The 13,850-nt window shown below is 36.0% G+C and overlaps 1 long non-coding RNA gene across 1 annotated transcript in view; it reads right to left on the bottom strand.

The window, feature by feature from the left end:
* Positions 1–471, bottom strand: part of LOC145669309 (uncharacterized) — a 68,764-nt gene extending 68,293 nt beyond the window's left edge. Inside the window, exon 1 of the long non-coding RNA XR_014128187.1 lies at positions 375–471. This is a non-coding gene — a long non-coding RNA (uncharacterized LOC145669309). The remainder of the gene's footprint in view (positions 1–374) is intronic.
* Positions 472–13,850: the final 13,379 nt, after the last annotated feature.

Genomic DNA, 13,850 nt, shown 5'->3' with positions numbered 1-13,850 from the left:
ATTAAACAATCATATACAGTATTACCTTTAATGGATTTAAAAAATAAATTAACTCGTTATTACTTGTAATTGTGAATATTTAGTTTCTTTCCGAAGTTGGTATCACTTAAGTTGTAGGTGTTGTTAAGAAGGGAGGTTAGAGGGTGGTTACAGTGCAATCAAAGCTTTATAAAGAATCAACTTTAGAAGCTTGTAGCGAGTCTACACTTCTTTGTATACATATAATTCAGTTTCTCTTTTTTATCCTTGAATGCACCACAATGGACATAACCTCTAGGCGCATAGAAAGGTAAGAAGAAAAAGAACCCAGAAAGATTACTGAAAAACCACTCCATCCTCCACCCTTTATCCCAAGTAGAAAGGGAATGACTCACCTTAAGTTTTGTGCACCAATTCTTTGGAGATCTTCAGTGTCGAATAGAAGAAAAGGCAGTAGCACTGACAACATGAAAAGACAAGAAAAAGAGACGAATAAATAGATCGTGTGTTGGTCGTTTTGCCATGGTTCTAATAGAATATAAAAAGAAACGAACAACCCAGAAATGGTCGGTCACACACTACATCTGTGTCGCTGAAAAGATTTCTTTTCTTTTCTCGTCGAGTTCTGTCTTGTTGAGCCCAAACGTTTTTTTCAGTTGAAATACATAATCTTTAAAACCTATTGCATCAGAATACAGCGATACCTAAATTGACTATTCTGTTATACAATAGTGCTGCAGAAGATATTATTCTAATTGCTGTTTCTAGAAGCAAACGCACATAAGTATACGAAAAATTCGTATCAGATTGTTTGACAATAATTGTTAATCATAAGAATAAATATGTTGATCAGAACAGAATTTGGAGGTTTACCTCAAAATCTGTGAGTAGAATCACTTATGATTAAATAATTTAGTTTTCCATATTTCGGCGAACTTTAAAAAATCATTGCAATATGAGAGATTGTTTAATTTTTAGGTTAGGATTTAGATTTCTGGGCTTTCAGCCATTTAGCCCTTCACGTTTGAGGGATAACGTCCCTCGGCGAGCACACAATCCGAGGAAAGGGAAGGAAGCAAGGATGGGGGAGGGTAGGAAACGACCTGGGACCTATAAGTTAGGTACCACTCCAGCATTTGCCAGGTGTGAATGAGGAAAACCCAGGAAAACCTCATTCAGGGTGGCTGGCCTGAAAAAGCGTTTTACACTTTTTCGACCGAGTGTCCCCACCAGGACACGAACCCGGGTCCGCTCGCACCGAAGGCTATTGAATTTTAATATCAATTTGGATTATGATCACTGATTACTCAGGTATGTAATTGCACATGTCCATCAATATTCCATACACATAAAAGCACTCTGACTTCTTATAGCGTTAAGAGGCTAGATTTTTTTATAGGTGAAGAGGGAGTCCAAAGAGTAGGGCAATATTTTCTTAAAATTTTAGGGATCGAATTTTACAAAACTAGAGAAAATTGTTATACTGTATTTGAATTGTTTCATTTATAAATATACAACATCTAAGCCAATTATCTGTCAGTAAGTTGGAAGATATTACTTGGTCCAATTATATAGTGCACTGTAAATGAATTAACATGTAATTTTCATGAGACGTAAGCTTACATCAACTACCTTTTGTCTATGTTTTTTTTTCAAATACTTATATATGAGTATCTCATAGTATACTGTAGAAAATTAATAAAATAATTCTCCTGATTTTCGATTTGATTTTGAATTGAACGTCCTTTTCAGCAACAAGGCTATGTGAAACGTGGACCTACAGTTTAACGTGGGGTCCGAACCACAAGAGGTCCCACAGGGAATCGAATCCAAATATCCCACGTCACTGGTATTTTCTGAAGTCACGGTAGTTTTAAGTATAGCAGAAATAAGAAACAAATATATTAACGGTAAAACTTTAAACATTAAATTTTAAATAGACTTAATTTAAATTTTAGAAAATATGGATGATGATTCCTAAAAATGTCTCTCTCCTTTGGGTTAAGACACCAATTGATAGTTTCGTCTTTCTGCCTCTTCTATGAGTAGACTACAAATTGAAATTATCATGCCTACCCTGAATGGTTTTTAAACCAACTTTGTACAGAACGCGTGATTCACTTTTTTTTCTTTTTTTTTTTAAGGTTTAGTTTATATAAGAGAAATGGTGCAGATTAAGAATAAAGAGTCCCCCATAGAACTGGAAAGTTATCGTGAAGTAGACGGTCAGACACACAAACGTATGCTGAGACTAAGACAGTCACTTGCTTACCCTCCGTTTTAATTATTATCTGATCTTATCTTATTTATTTATTTAGAAAAACAACACAACAGGCTTAATGCCTAGTTATAGTGTCGTATATCCGTACAATTAATTAATTCACTTCGAGTGTCAGCTACTCGGTAATAATCCTGTTTCTAAATACATATTATGACATACTGAATATATCTAAAACATTAATTTTATAACTTAATTCATTGTAGGAGTCACACATTCTCCACAGCGGAGATTTACTGAGAATATTTGTTCGTGCCCTTTCACAGAAAAATATACCAGTATTCCCTGGTCTTGTTCTGCCTGTTGGAACGCTCAGATATATTTTCGTGAGTAGCTCTGGACAGTCAATTTTATTATTTAATACTTTATATAAAAATAGTAAATCAAACATCTTTCGTCGATTCGTCAACGTTAGAAAATTCAAACTCCTTAATAAGTCTACGTAGGAAATCTGTTTGGGATAGAAAGCTGTTTTCTTGTACGTAAGCATTTTTAGAAATTTAAATTGTATGTTTTCTATTGCTTGTAAGTATTTATTTACATTCGGTGTGCAAATAACGCACGCATATTCTAATCGGGACCTTACGTACAAATTATAAAGTTTAATGAATGTTGACTCGTTTCTAAACTCTTTACCCATTATCTCCATCTACATTTGCTGCATCATCAACAACAGTTGCTGTCGGAATATGAGTTGTCTTTAGCGATTTAGGTAGGTAGTTTAGAAAAAATCTTTGAGTTTTACGTCCCACGGTTATGCCTGTTAGACTAAAGGAGACGGTGATGATGAGTAATGAATGAAATGGTGGAATGAAGAAAGTGAGAGGAAACGGGAGAACCCCGAGAAAACCCAAGCACACGGTGTTTGTCCACCACAAAGTTCACGTGGCGGGGGCTGTAGGTAGTTTAGAGTTTAACATCTCATTCAGCACAGAGACTATATGAGACGTGTTCCTACAACCTAAAGTGAAATCCAAACTGAGTAAGCTCCCACCAGAAATCAAGCCCGAGTCTCTTGCGACAAAGGCGTCTCCGTTAACCATGTAGCTACAAACATGGTCTCCTAAATGATTTAAATATACTGATTATTTTATTTTATTGTGAAAATAGAGTGAAAGAAAATATAAAATATTTGTAAATATTGTAAGATTATTTTGAAAATATAAAATATGTTTGACTTAAAGTAAAGAAGATGGAGAGTATTTTTATTTTACATAAATAAAGAGTTAAATTTCCCATATAAACTTTACTTTTATTTATCTAACCGTAAGACATGTGGTGTTATATTCCGGAAGACAGATGGTCTATCTTGGTAATGTGTATGTGCATATCTTGGTTCTTTCTAGGCGGTAGGATGGTGATATCTTGCCATGGTAATTAGCTACAACATATCTACAGAGAAAACTATATTTAAATTTTGTCAACAGATGCTATTGAATTAATATAAGCAATAGGAAGTCTTATCATAATAGACATATGGCCAACTTAAATATAAGTCTAGAACTTCCTATACACACGTAGCGCCCGAGACAGAATGTTTTCGTGCAGTCATTCATTCTTTAAGGGATCAGGAAGTATTATTTACAATGCAGTGCCAAACCATCAGGAATCTCTAGGTGTGAAGACGGCAACACGCATATTGTCTACATTATATGCATAATGTACTGTAAAGTACAACATTTTTGAAACATATGTACAATATAGACCAACTGGACTTGAGCATCATAAGAAAATGCAAGATCTTTATCAGCTGAAAGATGCATGTAAGAAGAGCGCGCGAGACATATGGGGAAGCAGTTACATACGGTACATACGTAAGCTTTAGCCGTTACTGTGTGCGACCAGAAATCCCATATTGTACGCACAAGACCACCAAATAGGGAAGTGGGTGGATGGATATTACAAAATTCAGTCATATGTTGTGTTTATGGAGAAACAGGTATTGCATATGGTCGACCTGAAGTATTCGCATGGAACCGACTTCGTTTACGTTAATTGAAGCAGTGTTTGTCAACATGCTATTATGTCCGGAACAAAATAACCGTTTCCTAAACTGCAAAGAGAAACATTTTTAAAAATTTCAAATAGTCTCAACGTTTTTAGTAGACTAAATCAAGATCATAAGACTACAATACTTCGGAAACCAGGAAGGCTTTCTGCTTCGCCAAATATTTAATATTTCAATTCGCTATTTGTTTATAGGCAGTTCCAGAGTACCTAACGATGTAGGATGCACAAGTGGTTTCTGGTTTATCGAGAGACTAAAATTTGCCATCAATAATCTCCCAACCCAAATTACATCACTATACAGATATCGATAGGTTGATTGGTATGAAAACAAGATCAATCTTTTTTCGAAATTCCTCTTATTTCCTCAAAAGTTCTTGATTGACTTGATTACTGAGTAGAGCGATAGACAATTTACATTTGGGATGGCAACATTTTTTTCGAAAAATACCTTTTAAAAAATAAATTTTTCGAAAACGAAAAATGAAAAACAAATTTTTTCTAAAAACGAAATTTTCTTTTCTAAAAACGAATTTTTTTTGGAAAACGGAAAAATTTCCATTTTCGAAAACGAAAAATGAAAAACGAATTTTTTTCCTAAAAACGAAAATTTTTCGAAAAACAAAAATTTTTCGGAAAACGAAAAATTTTCCGAAATAGGAAAACGAAACAATTTCGAAAACCGAAACATTTTTCGGAAAACGGAAACCAAAAATATTTTCAAAAACGGATTTTTTTCCAAAAAATTAAATTTCCGAAAATCGAAAAACAGATTTTTTTGAAAAAGGCCATTTACATTGAATATCCTTGTTCGATTCCCGGTGGGAGGGCACTGAACGCCTTATGCTGGTTCGGATTCCACCTTAAACTGTAGGTCCACGTCTCACATGGAATCGATGCTGAAAAGGAACGCTAAACTACTCCATCAAACAAACAAACAAACATGCTTTGTAGTACTAAAATTTCCTAGGAAGTTCAATTAACAAAGCCTTAACAACAAGATCATTGGAAAAGTTCTATGTGCGGCTTATATATGGTCCGTTATCTCCTCTTTTCGCTTTAAATAAACTACATAATTTACTTCCATCATATTCATTATCCGTTATCTATGGTCCTAATTATCCTCTTTCCCTTCACAAAATGTTATCTTTGCTCGGTTTCCTTTCAAATACGGTAACAGACTTCCCTATTTGAAAGCTACTAAAAAGTATAATTCCGTTCCTTTGTTCCGCATTGAAAGAAGAAGGGAAAAATGAAATTGGATTCTTTAAAGACTGGCTATAGGCTATTTACGGGAGGGCTTTTTATGAGGGTGGGTGAGAGAGTGTCAAAAGAAAAGGAAAGGGAAAAGAGGAAAAAAAAGACAAGAATGATTTTTAAACTGGAGATCTTTTGTGGATGACGGAAATAATTGCGTGAAGGTATATACACATATAGATATAAAGTATTTGCTTGCGGACAAAATGATCTCTTTGTAGAAAACCTCCAGAGCCCAGCAAAAGACGCCTGGATGCCTGCCTGAGTCACGATTTTGTTTAACTTGTTTACAAGGGAAGAAAGTTGTCTTGAATTCCAAAGTGACGGCTAGACGGCAGCTGCACGTCAGTCCAACAACTAAAAGCGAAGAACTGAGATTTTTGCTAGCTAAGTGGTTCCCTTGTTATCTTCTTGTCTTCCCCTTAACACAGACCTACACAGCACACATATTATTATTACTACATATACCAAGAAAGAAAAAAAAGGGACTTTTTGAACGCTTCATTTTGGGCGAGAAGTTGACCACTCTTTGCATGCTTGTTTACGAAAACATCAATTTCGGGTGCATTCCTTCGACAAGGGATTTGAAAAGAACTCCATTTCAAGCCCAGAATGATCACCTCAAAGAAAATTGGTAACCCTTGTGAACTGGATAATGGAAAGGTAATCGTAGGGGGTCATTCTAAACAGCACGGCTCATTGCTCAGGCCGTACTCATTATCTACGTTAGGAGCAGTGAAATAAATTTAGGATGACCAGTCCGAGAAATTCAAAATGTTACTTTTCTTCAGTAACGGTTTCTTGGTGTCAATATTCTATGGCTCTTTTCAGTAAATCATGAGGTATCTCTTTCGCTCGAATATACTGTAGTTAAGAAGAAAGCTCCAATGCGCTAAAGTATAGTAAAAATGCTAGATTTTCAGTTGGGTGCTTAAAAGCAAATAGGAAACTATTATCTATTCAAAATAACTTTGGAAAGTTACTATTCGCCGATAAGAATCAGGCACATGTTTCGTGCTAAAGAATAGATAGATATTGAAACTTTCAATGGCTAGGAAAGGATATCTGTTGTCAGTTTGTTTTCATGACCGTGGTGTAATAAAATTACAGTGAGAACAACTGTGGGTTTGATATCGCTAAAGGCACACATTTCGGGAAGTAGTGGAATTGTAAAATATAGAAGTTGGAGACGTTGTAATGGCAGGAGGAGGGAAGCGTAAAAAATGAAACGATTTTTTCTAGTTTTACGTCCCATCCAGTCATGTATTGCTAGACAGTTAAAAAAAAACCCTGTATATGCTCGTTTTTTTCTTCGTAAATTTAAGGTGAATATGAGCTGGACTATAAAAAATATTAGGGGGTTATAGGCTACGCGCAGACTCTTTTTCAAAGGTATTCAATTCTTGCAAGATATACTAATTTGCTTACTAACGTACTATAGTAATTACGTAATATACTGTATTTATATTAAATACTAGAGTACTATTATAGTTAATTTAGTGTAGTAAATATACGTAATACAACTGTTGTTTTATATTATGTATTATGTGCAAACTTGAATCAATGTATATGTGTATCAGAAATAGCATGGGTCAATGAAAACAACCCACTACCCACTGACCCACCACCAACCATAATCCATTCTGAGCCACGGCCCACCATGACCCACGGAGACCAAGTCGTGAGATACTTGAGATACTCAATTTTTCGCAACAATTAGGACCCCCACTCCCTCCTCAGTCCAACATACTCAACGGTTATTGCACCGTCCGATTATCACCTGTTCCATTCCTTGGACAATCACTTTAGAAGATGCCAGTTCAAATTCCTAGTAGAAATGCAAAATGCACGTGATATCTTCTTCGCTTCACAGCCCACTAAGTTCTACCGCGATGGAATCCATGGCCTTCCATTCCAGAACGTTGAAAGGTCGTCGATGCTGATGGGAACTATTTTTGATCTTTCTTACGTCTTAGGTGACATATCGATGTTCGAAGATGGTGGATGAAAAAGCGACAGAACTTTTTTAGTTACCTCTATAGAAACAAATGGAAAAAGAAGAAAAATTGTGATCTTGAAAATAAAACAGACAAATTCACCAGTGTTCGGAAGATGCTGTTTACAATGCATCTGTGGCGGTGGGTCGTAGCAGAGCAGAGTGGGTCGTACTGAGTCGGTGGGTCTGAGTGGGTCATGGTGGATGGTGGGTCGCAGTAGAACACATCCTGTAAACCAACTGACACACTCATACATCTTGACCCACTTGATCAACGATCCACTGACCCACTCCATCTCTGGTGTGTATTTGCTACCACGCTTGTGTGTCGGTGTTGCCCATTTGGAAAAAAAACATGCGAGCGTCCCTGACAAATTAGATCTCTGGTCCTACCATTATACCTTGTTGGCTAAGAAAAACGGATGATTAATTAAACTGAATTATTTATGAAGGAACTTGTGGAATGGTAATGTGGAAGTAAGTAAGATAAACTTTCGGATACGATGTTGTCTATCACAAACTCACTTTGGCCTGGAATCAAATCAGGGACCCGTAGCAGGAAAGTACAAGAATTTTAAATTTTTACACTGCAAGTATCGGTGCCTTGTTTCCGTTCTTTTTCTTTTAATTTCCTGTCATTTTTTCTTTTTCTTTTTCTTTCTTTTTTTTCTTTTTTTTATAGAATTAGTGAGTTTATGGAGATGATTGGAAAACTATTCTACCCGGAACCACATTCACTAAAGCCGAGCACACTATACCCTTTAATAGAGTGAAAAATATATAAAATCACACCTTAGACCTGACATAAAACCTAATGAATTTCTTAGCACTATATGATCCTTTTTAAAATTTGGATATGAGGAAAGAATAAAGAGATTTCGCTAGTTTCAATAGATTGTTCATTGCAAACGATAAACTGAAATATTTTAATAAAGGTAAAGTGAACAACATCTTATGCGTAGATTTTCTTGGGGTTCTCCCGTTTCCTCTAGCTTTCGTCATCCCACCATTATCATCCATCTCATCATCATCATCTGCCTTAGTCTCGGTGAATAATCATAATCCTTAAAATCTTAAAAAAAAACGAAAAAATCTTATACTGTTAAATTTTCAGTGAAATTATAATGTATTGCTGACTAACGTACTGTCATTCCATCGTTATTAATTCACAGTGAGTGAGTTAATATTAAAGTATATAGTGTTTGATGATTAATATCAATTATTATTGTAGCACCCGCCAAGTGAAATTTGTGGTGGACAAACACCATGCTCGTGGGTTTTCTCGGGGTTCTCCCGTTTCCTCCCACTTTCTTCATTCCATCATTTCACTCATCTCTCATCATCACCGTCTCCTTTAGCCTAACCGGCATAAACGTGGGACGTAAAACTTAAAGATTTTCAATTATTATTGCAATTAAAGTGACCTTATTACGGATCACTGTAATTTATCAAAGATAGAATAAAACATGATCGTCAGTGATGCATTGTAATTTTAACGAAAATCTTACAGTGCGTCTAATCTATTATATAAAAAAGTAAAAATATTAGAATTTTCGTTGTTGCCAGCGCCTTATCTTCACTGATTTACCGATTGCTGTAAATCAAAGTCAAGTAATATCGAGCTTGGATAACATTTGGATGGGTGATCATTTGGGAAGACAGATACTCTCCAATCAAGAAAACAAGTAATAATGGTGATAGGAACCGGAATCGGGATTGTATATTACATTCTTACATAAGAATTATAAAATGCTGAAAAGTTTATATGTTTGTGCCTGTGACCAATCCTCTCGACAATGCGATCTCGAAAACCACAAGTGTTAGAACGCGCCGTTTTCGCTGATCGATTCCAAATTTTGTATAGATTTGTCAGTTCTCATTCAAATTTTCAAAAAAAAAAAGAAAAAAGAAAGAAAAAGAAAAGAAAAAGAAAAAAGAAAGAAAGAAAAGAAAAAAGACAAGAAAACTTGTCTTTATTTTTCTATACCACATTTTAGGCGTCTTTTTGGCCCTATTAATTTAATATTGCCATTAGGTTGATACCCTTGTGTAAGGCAACCAGTAGAGGAGCTATGTATAGTGGGTTGATGGACATTTCAGGCGCTTTGCTTTAATCTGAATGACAATACGTATTGCCAGCTGGCAACTTCAAAGACTTGTGGACCCACAACAAGGCCTACTCGGATATGGGATTATTTAAAAAAAAAATATTTGCATTGGTATCATCTATTACTTATCCAAGTTTGCCACAAACTCTCCCCAATATCCTATATATTAAAATATCTACTTCATTTATATGTTTGTCTATAGCAATTCACTCCCTTTGAGAATCTTTCTGTCCTTTACTTGTGTTCGCAAAGGGGAACTTGTGTCCTTTACTTGTGTTCGCACAGATACAGTGGGAAATGGGAAGACAATAGACTTCAATAATAAATATGGTTTAAATGGTTGTTATATCACACCCTTTGTGGGCCTCTAGAATTCTCCGTAAATTAGAGATTTTGTTCCAATGTCTTCGTTTGAGTTGGTCCTCATATAACAACACCAAGGTTATGAGGGAGGTGTACTATGTGCTCCGAACCAACCGGTACAATTGGTGGATGCACAGACCATCATACAAAATCTGTCTCCTCCCGTTACGTAATATCTCGCCTTGCTTCAAGAGAGAGCTTGATTACAGGATCAAGTCACTATCTCTGGCTAATGTGTTTATAGTTTGTGAATAATTATTATTGTCATAAATGAATTGTGTAGTTGAAAAATTAGGAACAAGCTATATACATTTGTTAATGAACAGCCTTTGGCGTGGGGGACCCGGGTTCGATTCCCGGCGGGAGCTCATGTGGTTCGGATTCCACGTTAATCAGTAGGTCCACGTCTCATATAGCCTCGCTGCTGAAAGGGACGCTAAACTAAAATCAACTCAACTCAACATTTGTTAATGAACACTTTTTAACAATAAGTGAAAAGTGATCTGAGAAGCGGTTTATTTAAAAAAAATGCCAATCGCTTATGTAGGAAATTCCTCTCATATAATAATTGGATTGCAAAATAAGTACGTTTTTGCACTTTATTTTGTTTTATTTCCATATTTCTAACTAATAGCACTGAAAATGTCCCTCTTTCGTGGTTATAGTTTTGGATATTGAAACCCTGCATAGTCAACCTCTTGAGGTCCGATCTGAAACTCACTCACTTCCGGTGTAAAGGAAAAAAAAATAAGTTGAGGAGCCAAAAAAAAGTACAGTGGTCTTGAGATGGCATATAGGATTAAGTACAAATGAAGTTCAATATACAGTAAAAATGTTTGGAAAGTAGGGATGTGAGGGTTGATGCTCCGATTTCAACCTCACTCACCACTAGGGTGGGCTAACCAAGGCCAAATGAAGTTCATGATGGAAAAATAGATCTTTTTCCTATAGAAACCGTAAATTGGTTCATTGAATTTACTCCCGATAACAGTTTTGCAGGATTCCTCAGAGAAATTAAACGAATACTGGGTAGGTAGTGGTAAATGAGACGAAGTGAACTGTCTCAACTGTGGAGAGTGGGAGAGAGAAAGTACGTAGAAAAGGTGACAAGCTTTAGGTTTCCACGAAGTATGTATTTGAGAATATTTGAATTATAAGCGGAAAGTAAAAGCAAAAATAGGGATGCTAAAGAAACCTTTGGAAAGAAAAGAAAAAGTATAGTTTATGACACATTTAAAATAAAATATTGTGGAAAAGATTCATTAAGTGTAATGCACGAAGAAGAAAAATGTATGTTAAGAAACAGCTAAGGAAACCAACAGGAAACGTACAAAATTTAGACAGGAAAGGAGCTAGACAAAAATAAATAAATAAATAAATAAATGAGAAAGTATTAGCGAAAGTCATGAAAAGAACAGCAATATTCGAAATAGTTAGAAAATTAGAAAATAGTAAATAAATTGGTTAAGATATTAAAGAAATATTCTGCTTAGAAATACGGGGGAAACTGGAAAGTATGACAGGAATGGCGATATTAAAGAGGATAATTTTTACTTTGAGAGGAAGAGATTAGGGACGGACCCGTGGAGCATTGCACCTCTTAACGTGCGGCAAGTAATCTATCAATGATAATGATGACATCTTAGCTAGGGGTATATTAGGGAAAGAGCTGATCGGGAACTTCTTTTATATACATGTCCACATAGTACTTAACATTGTCCCATACGCTTGCAGCAAGTTGAGATTCCCTATCTACATAAATGATAATAAATCTTAAATAGAGACTCTGTTATTTAGTTTTGGAAAATGAAATGAAAGCTTTGAGTTTAACGTTCCACGGTTATTCCCTATAGGCTAACGGAGACGATGATTAAAGCAAGTGAATGATGATGGGAGAATTGGTGGAATGATAAAGTGGGAGGAAACGGGGATTTAGAATTTGGATTTCTGGGCTTTCGGCATCTAAGACCATTTAGCCCTTCACGATTCGAGGGATGACGTCCCTCGGCTATCACATTATCCGGGGAAAGGGAAGGATTGGGGAAGGAAGGAAACGGCCTGGGACCTATGAGTTAGGTACCATCCCGGCATTTGCCTGGTGTGAATGAGGAAAACCCAGGAAAACCTCATTCAAGGTGGTTGGTCTGAAAAAGCTGTTATACTTTTTCGACCGAGTGACCCCACCGGGAATCGAACCCGGGACCGCTCTGGGAGGATACGGAATGACCCCGAGAAAACCCATGCGAACGAAGTTGTCCACCACATGTTATTTACTTTTATTTCTTGAACTTCAATACAATTAAATTAAATATAATTAAATTTAAAATTGAAATAAGTTATTAACAGTAGACGAATTGAGTCGGTATAGTATACCGGTAGTAAATGATGCCAGAAACTATAAAAATTTTAAAATAATCTCTACTGTATTGCAGTAAAACCCAAGTGGAGACACTTGTTTATAGTTACACTGTATATTGAATTGAATAAAGTACATTTCAATGGATAGTATTTATACGAACACTTAATTTATTTCTTGTGCGAGGGGTCCTTTGTTCGATCCCAGGCAAAGTATAACATCGGGTCTGAAGGTTCTTCCGTGTACTTTTCTCGATATCGTTATTCCACCAATTCCTTAATAATCATTCACTTGCCATAATCACCCGTCTCCATTAGCCTAACAGGCATAATCGTGGGACGTTAAACTGGAAGATTTTATTTCATTTGATTTTTATATCTTAGGTGAATTGAATAAAGTAGGTTTGAATGAATTATTACTATTTTAAAGCAATATTGGTACTAAAGTATTTGCAATTCGACTACTAGTTATTAAGGTCTTTCATTACTTCTAAGAGGGTTTTAAATCAGAATAGTTGGCATCAGTGATTACTGCTACGTGCCATTACGGATTCATAACCTCCGTAGCAAATTCCCGTAGTAACTGACCTTCAAAAAAATATTTTTATAAAGGATCAATTATTTTATGTCTTTGGGATGGACTATGCAACCCTATGGTTATGCTAAAAGACATTATAAAGAAGAACTTTTACTAGGTGGTATTTTGGAATAAGATTTCACAATACGCCTTGTAGCAGCCAGAAGAGTGAATTCTTAGGAGATCCAAAATGAAGAGCTAGCAGGTAATCTATATAAGATAGGAGCATAGCATCTTTCTAAACTGGATAGGTAGCACAAAACGAAAAAAAAAAAAAAAAATGAACGGTAATTTGAAACACTAAAGCTGACCATGATGAGATGACACACTACTCCGCCCAAACATATACATACAACTAAATGGGTTTTCAATTCTCCTTCCCCCTTCCCTTAAACTAACACACACGTGTTTAATTATATAGTACGTTCGTAGAAGTTGTGATGGCAAGTCCAAAAGCAGGGACTGAATTTGTATAATAATAATAAAATATAATATTGCATACAAGACGATCTTGGTTTGTAGTTTGCCAGCTAGAAACTTAGAGCCTCACGTGTGTGTGTTTTCTATAGATATAATAAAATAGCATCATACACTATACAAGGCCTAAAGAGCAAGTTGAGACACGATGCTCTGTAAAGATTTTTAAGAAGATCGAAAAGAAGAGAGAGAAAAAAGAGGGCACTTTTGGGTAAGAAGACGGCAGGTGCTTTTCAGCTTCTTTCGGGGCTTTGCGTCCCCCTCTCCTCCCACCTTCTATCGCATCCACCTACCTTTTCTACTTTACTACCTCTACCAGCATTGGCATTCCATCAGGGTAGCTTTGCCATCTGCTAGGGTCAGTGTGGGAACGTAGCTCGGTTCGGAGTTCCCACGCTAGCGGAATATACTCTCGTGTCGGGCACACACCTGCCACACGACGTCACACGTTCT

This window comes from Thermobia domestica, chromosome 13 (assembly GCF_964235325.1).
Source record: "Thermobia domestica chromosome 13, izTheDome1.hap1.1, whole genome shotgun sequence".
In the NCBI taxonomy this organism is placed as follows: Eukaryota; Metazoa; Arthropoda; class Insecta; order Zygentoma; family Lepismatidae; genus Thermobia; species Thermobia domestica.
Note: the sequence above shows the minus strand (reverse complement) of the source record. Positions and strands in the feature narration are given on the sequence as shown.